We start from the raw sequence: 13,859 nt of genomic DNA on the forward strand, positions 1-13,859 counted from the left end.
AAATTGGCCGTGGTCCTTTTAAAGAAAGCTTTTTGTAAAAATAGGACTTTTTTTAAACCTGGTGGTCTTGTAATTACCAGTTCCGGTAATTACACTTAGGTAAGTAAGTTTTCTCTAATTTCAGTTTGTTTTAGGGCCAGATCCTCAGCCAGTGTAAATTGGCATTTGGACTCTAACACTGACATTCCAAATTACATCCTCTGAGGGTCTGCCTCATGATATTCTTCACTTTCAGTCCTTAACATATCAAGTAGTATCACTATGCAGCTAAAAAGCTGCTACATTGTAGAGATCTGAGTGATTAATGGGTGTGTAAAAAAGTTTACGAAGCACTTTTGGGATCATTTATGATGAAGGATAATATATAAATTAAATTTACCAAAACTTTTAGCTTAGCATCAGTAAAATTTTACTGTTTAAAAATCAATTAAGTGTAGCAGAGAGGATTAATAGTTGGGTTTTCTCTTCTGTAGTGTTGGTTAATTTATATGCTCCTTCCCAGTAAAGCATGCCCATTCTGTGTCTGTTAGTTTGGTCTTCTGCCTCTCTTTAAGAATTTTGGTTGGAGACAGTATTAGTCTTGGGAACCTCTGTTTTCCACATGTCTATACACCACTTATGAAAAAGCAATCACTGCAACTCATAAATATGTGCTCTGTACCTCGAAAGACATGTAAAACATATTTAAGCTATAAGGCTATATAAACATCAAGCAATTCTGATGACAACATGCAAACCACCAGGGAGGAGGTTGGCCTGATCTCTTCAGAAGCTAGAAATATTTGCATAGTCTTGTTGCTCAGCTATTTTTTTTTTAAATGTCTCATGAAAAAATTAAACGAGAGAATCACTTTCTTGAGTTGTGTAATGAAATAGCATCCTGCCTTGTGGCCTCTCTCGGAGGGATAAGAGACCCTCTGTCCAGTTTCTTGGGTTAGGGTCTGATTCTCCACTCCTTTTCACCTGGTGTGATCATTTTCACCTGTGCAAAGTGGGTGTAAATGATGACTAAGGGTGCAAGGAAAGGAGAATCGGGTCCTCCATCTGCTGCAAATGCCTTCCTGTGAATTTTATCTTCCTTAAGTCTGTTTCTAGAATTGGAGCTTGGTTCTGCTGGAACTAAAAATTGACTTGTTTTGTGGTATTTGTATTTGCTTTGGAATGCAAGTAGTTAAACCCTTTTTTGTAAAAGGGACTGTATCACTAAAAATAGCGGCCATTATACTCTGCAGTGCACCTCTCTCTGAGCAGCGTGCACCAATGAACCTGTGCACTGGAACTGGTTTTGGGAGGAGGAGCAATGTTGGACAGCATATGGAATGAAAGGTGGACCCTGTTAGGCTAAAATAAATCATTTGTGGTACAAACAAGACCAAAGATTATTAAAAGAAAAATGTTAGAAATCTAACTTCTCATCCTTTTATGATTGTTTTGCTGAGCTTGGACAACAATGATGGACAGATTAGTTGCACCTGTGTTTCTAGTCTTCTTCAGGTTTTTGTACACAAACGCAATGCTGTATTATTTGCATTGCAAACAGCACAGGGTGTTTTTTTTTTTTTTTTTTTTTTTGGTAAACTTCAACAGAAGCAGGGCAAATCCTCTTCCCTGATCCCCATTCTGATCATCATGGGAACATCAGCATTGTCCATTCCAAATATACTTTTTTAAAAGGCAGCCTCCAAATAATTATAAGATTTGGTTTTAAAAATCCATGATTTTGAAGTTCTTCATATTTACTTTCTGACTTTTGAGGCTTTGGGTACATTCGGGTCATGTTTTCAAGCTTTTCAAGCAGCCATGAGGGCTAGAAACATACATGTTTATCTGTATGCACGTATCAGATATTTTAAACAGAAGAGGTTCTCATGTATTTACAGGACTCTAGGAACTGAGGCTTTAAAGAAAACACAAATATCATGACTCTCAAAGTCACAAGAGCTGATAACATTTGGAACATGGCTATTTGCTTGGGGTTATACAAAGGCATATTCTCTCACAATGTGAATCTGGGGCAATGTTTGGCCTGACTGTCCCTCTCTGAGCCTTCTTGTGCTGAAAAGTATGACTGAATATTTAATTTTCCCCTGACCACAACTATCAGAGACCTGCAAAGTTATTTCAACAACATTTCACCCAAAAATTGCCCTTCTAACCTAATTCTGCACATTATCAGACTATGGTGAGAGTGATGTTTCTGGATTTCTTTTTTTTAAGTTAGATTAAATTGGACTGCATTTGAACCGCATTGACTTTAGCCTTCCTCCAGATCATTGCAAGAGTCTGGTTGGACGATTTTCAACTACTGTATTGTATTGTGTTTTGAGGAATATTAAGTCAAAGTTCAAATCTCCTCTACTGTTTAGAATAGGATCTGCCCTTTGAAGATAGCTGCTTAGTTCATCACTTGACAAACATAGCTTAAATGGGTTGCATATTCCTGTTTTTAAAAATGTCCTCTTGTGTGTACCACAAATGGTTGATCTGTTAGCTGATAGTAATGACTATTGGTGACTTCTAATTTGTGGAATTGGGGATGCAGTGCATACAATTAAATAGTAGTGGAAAATCAGCAAACTAGGAAACTTACAGTCTAGCAGGAGTTGTAAAGGAGAAGTTGTAGTGAAAGTCTGTTGTAACGCTTTTTGGGTTGGCTATCTCCCGAGTAGAGTCTGACCCCTTTGTGACCTTCCTGGGGGTTCTGAGTGTACATTTCTTTCCAGGTCGCATGAGTAAGGCAGGATCTTTCCTTCTGTGAGTGTTCTAGCTTAATAAAATCTTTCCATTGTTGTCTAGCCCTGCTGAGTGTGTTTCCTTGCTGATCTAAGATCTGCTTTTAAAAAGACTTTAGAGCTTGCCAGAATAAAACCTCCGTAAGCAGAAGTTGGGGAAATAGTCGATTTTGTAAAACTAGCTTTGGGCAAAAGAGGCTGTTTTACAGTGACTTCCTTCACACCACCTTTAACTTAAAACTTCAGTTATGAAAGTTTTTAAACCATAATTTGCTAAAAGAAAAACCTGCTTCCAAATACAGTAATCTGGGTCAAAAATTGTATGTATGTATTTATTTCCTTCCTATTTGTAACCATGTTTTTTCTCCAATGAAATGTAAACAAATCCTAGATGTAAAATTCTTTGGGAGTAAATGTTGCTGAGTATCATACTCCATAAATCCAGTCTACAGAGAAAAGTAGTTAAAGCAAAGGGTGAATATAATAGCCCTAAGGAACTAAAAACAGTGAGTACCTTCCAATGGAAGTTTATCTTGTAATACAAAGGACAAATTACCATCCATCCCCTAAATAGAAGCAAAGCTTTTTTGGTTTTGGCATTAAATGAAGATGGTGCAATCAAGAGGAAGTGGCTACAGAAAGATGAGTTGTGAATCTGCTGAAGGTGGCTAGCTGTACAGCTATTTTCAGCTAATTCTTTGCACTTAGTTTTCATTTTTATTAAACACTAAAGGTGTATTTAGTGATCACTAAGGTTGTTCTTTATAAAAAGACTGTTCCATGCTTAAGTAATAGGGTTTGGTGATGAAAAATGAGTGCTATCATCTAACCATTATTGTGTTCTTTCCCCCTAGCCAGAACACATAGGGGGCCTTTGGTCTTCTGAGGGTTTAATTTCTATTTTTGGAATACATACCCAACATGGCAAAGCCACATCAGTCTGGCTTTTGATTTTTGTTAGGTGGGGTTGTTTTTTGGGGGAAGCATGAGTGAGTAAAAGTGTGAGTGAATCTAATACTTATGAAGGGAAAAGACTTGTAGAGAATGGCTTGAGGCAAATTTATTGTAGCCAGGTGTTGAGCAAGCTTCACTACATGTGCACACACCTTCTTACCTCAAACCTTCAGCATTCCAAATGAGCTTGTACTAGGTATCTTTTTGATTAGAGATTGCTGATCATGTCCCATTTCTCCCCCATCTATTCCAAAGTACTTGCAAATATCATCTGAAAGTCTATTGGGAGAACAGTTTAATGACTACAGTCTGGACCAGCAGAGTAACTTCGGACACTTAACCTTTAAAGTTTTGTGTGAAATTTACTGCAATGTTTATCTTCCCTCGCTGAGCCCTATCCCCGTGGCAAGGTAAAGAGTAAATTACCAAGGTAAATTAACATAGGCTGGCAAGCAGGAAGTAATGGGTTGGGGGATCACATGGCCAATTAGAATGATATGTGGGAATAATTTGGATTTTAATAAAAGAAAAATAAACTCAGGCACAGAAACTATTTGCAATAGTTTTATTTAACTTAAAAAAAAACCCAAAAAACCCACTATATTCGATTGTCATCACTAGAATAACTTTGCTTGTATGCAGTATTGCAGTCTCCCACCTTTCCTCTATCTTTGTCGTCTTAGATTTTAATCTCTTCAAGACAGAGATTCTCTTCCTCCTTTGTTTGGAAAGCATCTGGCATATTTTGGGCACTCTTGTATTTCTAAACAATTAATAGTAAGATTATTTGAAAGAACAACTAATAAAACACTTTTTTTTTTTTTTAACTAGTACTTAAAATGTCAAAATGTCCTTTTCCTGCTTAAGTAAAAGATACAACCAAACTCCATAAGCTGATTTGTCTGTTGGAGCAGATGAGGTTATTCATGGAACCCTAATCCTCCATAAGTAATATACTTTTGATGATGTCCTCAAAAGGCTCCTGCTCTTGTGCATAAAATGGAACGTCTGCAGTTTAGCAGCTGAATGTGTTTGACTCTGTTCCCACAATTTCATGTCAAAAAGCGAAACCAATCCCCATAACACACAACCCCAAAGGAGTAGTAAAGCATTACATTAAAATGCATTAGGAAACCTTCAGTGTGCACCAGAAGGATCTACGTGGCCCAATTAATGTCCAACATGTTCGTGCGCTGTGGAAATTGTACGCCCACAGTGCACATTACCCTGCTGTGTAGACAAATCCTTAGCTGTGTTTCCTTCTGAAGGCTTATCCCACAGTTTTGAGAACAGGTCCCAGACTGACTCTGGGAGATTCTGAAAGGCCACCTGTGCAGGGTTGGAGAATAGTGGAAGGACTGTTTGAACCATTAGTGCTATTACACAAGTGACCTCCATGCACACTGGCAACTAAATGGAGTTTGGCATGCACCCATATAGCTTGGAGCCCTTTTGTGTGTGGATTGGATGCATTTTACAAGCCTGTTAGGAGGCTGTTCTTAGAAGAAGCTAAAATGCCATTACCTCATTGAGTAAGAGATGTTGTTGTTTAAAAAAAAAAAAAAAAAAAAAAGCTGTCCTACGTTGTTCACACGAAAGCAGTGGTTCTCAACCGAGGTACGTAGAAGTCTTCCAGGAGGTACATCAGCTCATCTAGATATTTGCCTAGTTTTACAACAGGCTACATAAAAAGTACCAGTGAAGTCAGTACAAATTGAAATTTGATACAGACAATGACTTGTTTATACTGCTGTATATGCTATACACTCTTAAATGTAAGTACAATATTTTATATTTCAACTGATTTATTTTATATCTATATGGTAAAAATGAGAAAGTAAGCAATTTGTCAGTAATAGTGTGCTGTGACACTTCTGTATTTTTATGTCTGATTTTGTAAGCAAGTAGTTTTTAAATTATGTGAAACTTGGGGGTACGCAAGACAAATCTGAAAAGGGTACAGTAGTGTGGAAAGGTTGAGAGCCACTGTACTAGAGCTCAATTTGTTACACAGTTTGGCCTTCTCCAATGCTGGTTAGCAAAGTCACTCTTTTTCCCTTGAAGCACCTCCCCCCACCCCCATCCAAAAAAACAACAAACAACCCCAAAACAAAAACAACTTTCTGTTGGATAGCCTTCTGTTTGCTTGGTTTATCTTCTAGTGGGACAAAATAGCTGTAGGTATTTTCTTGAAAAGTATGCTTAGTGGATCGTAATCTCTTCTCCTGAAGTTGCTTCCTGGGCCTAAAGCTGGAAAGAATAAAAACAACAAAACTGCTTTCAACCTGAACTGTACCGACTCTGTGGGCAAGCACATAACCACAGCAAGTTTATATGTAAGAAATGTACTACTTATTCTCTTAGGAAGCACGTGAATTAAATGACTGGATGTGACTAGGCTGGCTTTCTTCTTGAGCTTCCAACTTGAACTGGAATTCTGCGGGTTCAGGGTGAAACTGAAGCTTGTCTGAAAGCTACTTCAGGGCCTTTAAAATCTGAAGTGTCTCTAAACTTTTAAAAAAACCCTTGTCCCTGTTAACAGACTATTAGTCCGTCATGTGTGTTGGTCTGTATGTGTACAAATATTTAAATACTTTGTTGTCTTCAAAACTGGATTTTCTCTGACCTGTGCTATAATTGTGTGTGGATTGTACTATTTTCCCTCCTCCCTATGCCTTCATTCCTCTGTAGGTAGGGGGGTGTAGAGGTGAAATCTTGATTTTGATGTCTTTGTCAATTTAATTTGTAAAACCTGCTGCTTAGGTGGGGATTTTACTAGTTGTTTAAATTAGTCTAAAACTCTTGAACAGTAAATTAATAATTTGAATGTCCAGTATGTCATTTAAAAATATATATGAAGCCTTGCTCTGAAATGCAGTTTGCTTTTTTTACACATTTGCCCTGTGCCCACTTTGGAATGAATTTGACAACTGTGGTCGGGAGTGTTTGTTGCTTTTTACTAATATTCAGTTACAACACGAAAAGAAATGCAAAGAAATTCTAATCCTCTAGGAACATTTTATCCTTCTGCATCTGCCATTTGGTCAATAGATCAACTATGTAGCTTAAATTTTTTAAAAAATGTATTTGTCTGTGTGACTATACACAATCTTTTTGGCTTCCCATTCCTTCCATCCCTGCTCTATTTTCTTTCTAATATTGAAGCTTCTATTCTGTGTTGTAAGAAGAAAAGGAGGACTTGTGGCACCTTAGAGACTAACCAATTTATTTGAGCATGAGCTTTCGTGAGCTACAGCTCACTTCATCGGATGCATGCTTGCATCCGATGAAGTGAGCTGTAGCTCACGAAAGCTCATGCTCAAATAAATTGGTTAGTCTCTAAGGTGCCACAAGTCCTCCTTTTCTTTTTGCGAATACAGACTAACACGGCTGTTACTCCGAAACCTGTTATTCTGTGTTGTGAAGACAAGGCATGTCATGGAATTCCTTTTAATGATACTGCTGTAGTATAGTCAATGCCTGTGAGATAACTGCTCTCAATCGGCTCAGCAAGAATTTGTGTGAGGAGGCTTTTATGGGAGGGGCATGGCTTACTATAGTGACTTAAATCCAGGGCTGGCTTCACCTTCTGACAGTTTTGATTAATTGATGATTGATCAAGGAATCCTGGGTTTGAAAATCCTATTTGGAGAGGTTCTGGTTGTAGTTGGCTCCATGTGAGCCATAAACTATGCCACTAATTCAGTCACAACACAAGGTTCTTTTTAACTGCTTACAGACAGGAGAGTAATGACAACATTTGAAAATACAGATAGTTCATTTCAAGTTATGAATGAAATTTATGAGCCAATTATGGAATAGTGGAGTGTTTGAAAGACTAAGCAGCCACATGTTCTCACTGCCAGTTTGTTTTTGTGCTGTGGAATCAATCCTCCCTGAAGCTCGTGTTAATACAGGATCCCATAACCATATCGGAGTCCGACAGTACCTCCTGTAACTAACATAACAACGTCCACATTCTCAGCTTGGGACTGTTTTGAAGAAAGATTGATGGTACCCAGGCCTACAAACTCATTGCTAAAGGACCGTTCACAGTAACGGGGCAAGTAGCGTGTGTGTCATAAATATAAAGGGAAGGGTAAACACCTTTAAATCCCTCCTGGCCAGAGGAAAAACCCTTTCACCTGTAAAGGGTTAAGAAGCTAAGATAACCTCGCTGGCACCTGACCAAAATGACCAATGAGGAGACAAGATACTTTCAAATCGGGAGTGGGGGAAAAAAGGGTTCTCTCTGTCTGTGTGATGCTTTTGCCAGGACCAGAGCAGGAATGCAGGTCAGAACTCCTGTAAAGAGTTAGTAAGCAATCTAGTTAGATATGCGTTAGATTCTGTTTTGTTTAAATGACTGATAAAATAAGTTGTGCTGAATGGAATGTATATTTCTGTTTTGTGTCTTTTTGTAACTTAAGGTTTTGCCTAGAGGGATTCTCTGTGTTTTGAATCTGATTTACCCTGTAAGGTATTTACCATCCTGATTTTACAGAGGTGATTCTTTTACTTTTTCTTTAATTAAAATTCTTCTTTTAAGAATCTGATTGCTTTTTCCTTGTTCTTAAGATCCAAGGGTTTGGGTCTGTGTTCACCTATGCAAATTGGTGAGGATTTTTATCAAGCCTTCCCCAGGAAAGGGGGTGTAGGGCTTGGGGGGAGACGTTTCCGAGTGGGCACTTCCCCTATTCTTCGTGTAACACTTTGGTGGTGGCAGTGTTTAACCTAAGCTGGTAAGAATAAGCTTAGGGGGTCTTTCATGCAGGTCCCCACATCTGTACCCTAGAGTTCAGAGTGGGGAAGGAACCTTGATGGAGTGTAACAAACAAAACAGGGTAGAAGTCTTTACATCGATAATATCAACTGACTTGTCTCATGAGCTGTAGCTGTGACATGAATCTTGAAGGCTGGACTAGGGTGTGTGTTTGTTTGGTATTAGACTAGTCTTTAAACATAGATTGAACATTGAATTCTAATTTTGCTATCCCAAATCAGAATGTTACCTTCTTTTTAAAAAAATAAAAAGCATGGGGTGTTTTTGTCGTGAGGCGCAAGAACAGAAATATACTGTAATGCTGGTAAATCCCTCCTGTTGAGGAGTCTGACAAGATATTGAGATATTAAGTGAGAGGAACTTCACAGTGGACATTTTGGGCTTTTGTGAGTTTACATTTGTAGTTAGAAATTTCTCATTTAAATCTTTATAGGACGGATCATTATCAAGTGTTATGTTTTCTCATGTTAAGAATCATGATTTAAAGGATGAGAGTTGATAAAATTTTCTCTACTGGTGCCATTAAAACTTATTTCTGTGATATGTACAAATAGCCATCTAAAATTAATGCCTTCATCTTGCTCTTGTCACTTGTCCTTCAGGGCTGTATTTTTCCACACAACATTAGTGTGTGAATTTGGATAGGAAAGGGAAAACCCCAAAACCCAACTAATGCAACATTAAAGTTCTGACTTTCAGTTGGTCAGGAATCCGGAATTCAGCAATACTGCTTCTAGAGCAACCTTACCTATGTCCCATTGAGTGTAAGCTGAGTAGTATACCATGTTGCAGTTTCTTTTAAGCTTGTAATGAAAAACGCCACTGTAATGCATCTGATGATTGTAGTGGGCCAGAAATACTTTAGAAATACTTACTGTTACCTTCCTGACTCCTCTGCACTTTAAAAATTTCTATTATAAGAGCCCATTTTACATAATTCTTATTAAATAAAAAATACTGGCAGGTTAAGAAATGCTATTCAGCCAACTGGAAAAGGTTTCATAGAAGACAAAATAGCAACTGAAGTCTTGTGCATCAAATAAGGTTGACCTTGTGATTTTTGTAAGATTTGAGGCAGGGGATTGGAATTGGGTTGATCCACATGCTATGTGTTACTAGAGGTAACTACCCCTCAGTTGCACCACATCCCATATTCTGTAACTCTCTCTCACAGTGAATCTCCATAAGCACGGAGCCCACAGCAGTTGTGTTTGTGTCAAAGATGGTTAAACTTGATCAAGTGGATGGAGATTGTCAGTTTGGTAGAAATAGTTTAAGTGCAGTGAGAATAAAATCCACTTTCCAATGGTTTAAAAAAATAATTAGAGGATAAACAGCAAACAGCTTAATCCAGGAGTTAAAAGGGAGGAGGAGAACCAGGATTGTGAAGTATGGATTAAAGCAGGGGTGGGCAAACTGTTTGGCCCGAGGGCCACATATGGGAATAGAAATTGTAGAGCGGGCCATGAATGTTCACAAAATTGGGGTTGGGGTGCAGGAGGGGGTGAGGGCTCTGGGGTGGGGCCAGAAATGAGGAGTTTAGGGTGTGGGAGGGGGGCTCTAGGCTGGGGCAGGGGGGGTGAGGGCTCCAGCTTGCGGGGGGAAGGGCTCTGGGATGGGGCTGAGGATGAGGAGTTTGGGGTGTAGGAGGGTGCTCTGGGCTGGGACTGAGGGGTTTGGAGGGCAGGAAGGGAATCAGGGCTGGGGAAGGGGGTTGGGGCATGGGGAGTGGCTCAGGGGTACCTCAGGCGGCTCCCGGAAGCAGTGGCCAAGGCCCCCCACTGGCTCCTATGTGGAACTGCGGCCAGGTGGCTGAGTGCTGCCCCATCTGCAGGTGCCACAACTGCAGCTCCCATAGGCCGCAGTTCCCAGCCAGTTGAAGCTGCGGGGGCAACATTTGGGTCAGGGGCAGCATGCAGAGCGGAGCCCCCTGCCTACCCCTATGCATAGGAGCCGGAGTGGGGCCATGCTGATGCTTCTGGGAGCCCTGTGGAGCAGCCCCCAACCCTGCTCCCCGGCTAGAGCACTGGACTGGGGCAAGCCCCAGACCCCGCTCCCCAGAAGGAGCTTGAGGGCTGGATTGAAACGGCTAGAGGGCCAGATCCGGCCCACGGGCTGTAGATTGCCCACCCCTAGATTAAAAGATACTTTTTTGGCTAGGTGCAACAAAGGTGCACGTGAAAATTGAAGGAAGGTAGCCTGTGGACAGCAAGGCAGAGGATAAAGGAGAAGAAACTGAGGGATTGGGTCTGAAGAGAGACACTCTGGGTGCCAGAGTAGAGCTGGTCAAATAGTGGGACAGAATTTGTATGAAAACCTAGTCCCTTGTTTTGTCAGAATTCAAAACCTGGACATTTAATTTCAGAATTTTAATTACCTGCTTGTGTGCGCTCTCCTGTATGTCACCTTCCCTAAACCATTAGGTAGTGGTTTGAGAGGGAGGAAAAGTTCCTGTCATATAGCAACCTATGTGTTTTCCCCACACCCTTTCTTGGAGAGATTAGAGGCAAAGAACTTGCATAGCATGAAATGGGGCTAAAATAAGTGAGAGAATTGCAGAATTCTGGGGGGTATGGTAGGATTGAGGGATAGTTATGTCTAGTGAGAGAGAAGATTAAGATTGTGGGCACTTTTTAGGTTTTTAGAAATTATTGCACTGTGGCTTGGTCTTCACTGCTAAAAAAGGTAGGTATGTTTTTACCTTGGGGTAACTAATGCATGTGGAGCTTTTTGTGAGGTAAAAACACAGCTAAAACCAGTTTAGTTAGTTTTACCATGAGGTAAACTCACTGAGATCAACCCTGGGAGGGGGAATAGAACTGTTTGCCTCGCAGTAAAACTAAATGCTTGGTCTTCACTGCGTCTGCACCTCAGGAGAGCTCTTCGTGGTTAGTTACCATGAGGTAAATGACATCGACATAGTATCGAGTTCTCCTGAGTGTTTCATTTGAGGCTTATTCAGAACTTCATTTATAAGGTCAGGTAATTCCCGGTTTAAAATGCGGGCATTTAAAAAAACAAAACATGCAACTGAAATTCTGTAGCCCTATGGTATTCTAGTAGCAGATGGGTTGACTGATTACTAACTGGATTTCCCCTCTGTTCTTTACAGCACTTTATAAATGCTGAATTTTTTGCAAGGTGGAATTTGTTTTATAACTTGAATTTTTTTTGTGTATTTTTGAATTCTTAAAATTGTGACATTCCTCCTACTCTAGTTTACAGTACGCAAGAATGTCATCCTCATCAGATGCAATATTTTCAACAGTGTGCACATAATACTCAAAAAGGATATTAAAAGCTGAAATGGGAGTCTTCAGACAAAGGTTTAATATACCGTATCTGCTTGATCATAAGCTGGTTCATTTATAATCCAACCCCCCCCCCCCCCCCCAAAGATGGATAAGTAAAAATTGACAAATTTTTATGGCCTATTCATAAGCCAACCTTATAATTCAGGGGGTGGCAAACTTTGGATCCCAGCCCATCAGGATAAGTTGCTGACGGGCCGAGACAGTTTGTTTACCTCAAGCATCCGCAGGCATGGAGGTAAACCTAAGTAAACAAAATGTCCTGGCCTGCCAGCGGCTTACCCTGACAGGCTGGGACAGCAACTGGTGGGGAAATTTGCAGGGGGAGAAGCTGGGGGTCAGGGGAGTAACCCCTGTGGCCACCTCCACCACATGACCAAACCCGGAACCTCCCCACATGACCCCTCCCCACCCCACCCCACCCCACCCCTAGCCTGGGACCCCCACACTCTCCCCATCCCATCCCTTCCTACCTTACCTAGGGCAGGCCAGGGAGGATGTCTCTGGCCTGGCCGGAGCTGCTCCAGCACGCCGGGCGGTGCAGCCGCAGCCTGCCAGCCCCGGAGCTGCTGCAGCTGCTTCGGAGGCTGGGGGGAGAGCAGCGTGGCCAGAAGTGGAGAGACTCTGGCCCCACCTCTTCACTTCTGGCTCTGCTGGCTGTGCTGCCTCTCCTTGCCCTCTCTATTTGGGGGAGGGGAAGGGGCTGTGTCCCACCTCTCCCACTCTCTATACCCATTCATAAGCCCACCTCCTTCTCTGATGCTTCCCTTTTTTTACTAAACAAATTCGGCTTATGAACGAGTATATATGGTAAATATTCTTGCCAAGTTATTCTGTCATTAGTTCTTTATGAATCTTGGTCAGTTCAATCTTTCATGCAAATACCTGTTTGGGCTTCGTTAGCCTGAGTGAAAACTAGAAAGCACTTGCAGGCCAGTCTCAGAACACAAAGCATGCCTGCTGGTTCTGCTTGACAAATCCCAACTGAGTATCCATCAGTTGAGAGGGATAGACCTGGGAACAACAAAATGGTCATTCATTTCTTCTCACCTTGTGACCACCTCTGGGGACTCTTTGCTGCTTGTCTGTCTGGATGCGTTCTTGTAGAACTCTTCTTTCCACAGAGAGTCGTCGTGTTTCTGGAATTAGTCTTCCCTGCTCACCCAAATGTCTTTGAAAAATTAATCTAATCTAGTTGCAATATGAGTAGTCCCTTTCGTTTCCATATTGGTTGATTCTCTGGAATTGAAATTACAGGTTCAGAAATCTCTTCCCTTCCTTGGAAAACATACTTCTGATGCGTCCTAGTTTCTCTAAGCACTGTGTCTCCACTAACAGCTTTTTGCTAATATTATTCAGTGTTGTCCCCCTTTTCTTTTAAAAATATGAAATTTTACCATTTTAGGTCTTGTATAAAAATACTTGTGAATTTTAGACTTTCAGAGTTTGCTGAAAATCTTTGTTTTTATGTTCTTGAACAAAATTCTTTACTTACTGTTTTACCAATATGTCCTTTCTGTTATCCTAATTTTACTCCCCTTCTCCCCACCCCATCCTCTTTCCCAGTTTCGCCTGATATGTTGTTACTGATTTTTACCTGTTTGTAGACAAATATCTGATTTCTAATTGTTGTTAGTGTTGATGCTTTTCTGCAGAGGGCAAAAATGAGCATCAGTTTAGAAGCACCCTCTCTTTCTTGCACTTCTCTTAAATTTCCCTTCAATCAGGGAAAGATTGGTCTCTCTTCACCAATGTAATTGATGACAATACTTGATACTGAAGTAGTATTCCTGAGTGTCTTTGGCTTCAGTTTGGGCACTTTGTGGTTCTGGTCTCGAAACATTTATTATAATTGTAATTTGTATATTCTCTGTGGTGCCTACCCACAGCCTCAACCGTTTAGCCCCAGATTAGGCCATCTCCGTTCCTTTTGGGCTTTAGCCAGCTCTTTGGTGTATGATAGTAAAGCTCGTTGTGATCTACACTGAGACCACTCCCTGGTCCTAGGTCCCAGTCCTTAGATCAGACTCTGGGACTGCAGTGTCCATGCAGTAGCAGCACACATCCCTCTTCCTGAAG

The 13,859-nt window shown here is 40.8% G+C and overlaps 1 protein-coding gene and 1 long non-coding RNA gene across 2 annotated transcripts in view; one reads left to right on the forward strand and one right to left on the reverse strand.

Annotated features, from left to right (window-relative positions):
* The window catches only part of JARID2 (jumonji and AT-rich interaction domain containing 2), a 302,580-nt gene that overhangs the window by 39,665 nt on the left and 249,056 nt on the right, over positions 1 to 13,859 (forward strand). The window lies entirely within an intron of this gene.
* On the reverse strand, positions 4,435 to 12,574 carry LOC122464195. The gene is made up of 2 exons (XR_006288135.1): positions 12,259 to 12,574; positions 4,435 to 5,936 (listed from the first exon to the last, which is right to left on the reverse strand). It is a non-coding gene; the product is annotated as an uncharacterized LOC122464195 (long non-coding RNA).

Source organism: Chelonia mydas, chromosome 2 (genome assembly GCF_015237465.2).
Source record: "Chelonia mydas isolate rCheMyd1 chromosome 2, rCheMyd1.pri.v2, whole genome shotgun sequence".
NCBI classification, from domain to species: Eukaryota; Metazoa; Chordata; order Testudines; family Cheloniidae; genus Chelonia; species Chelonia mydas.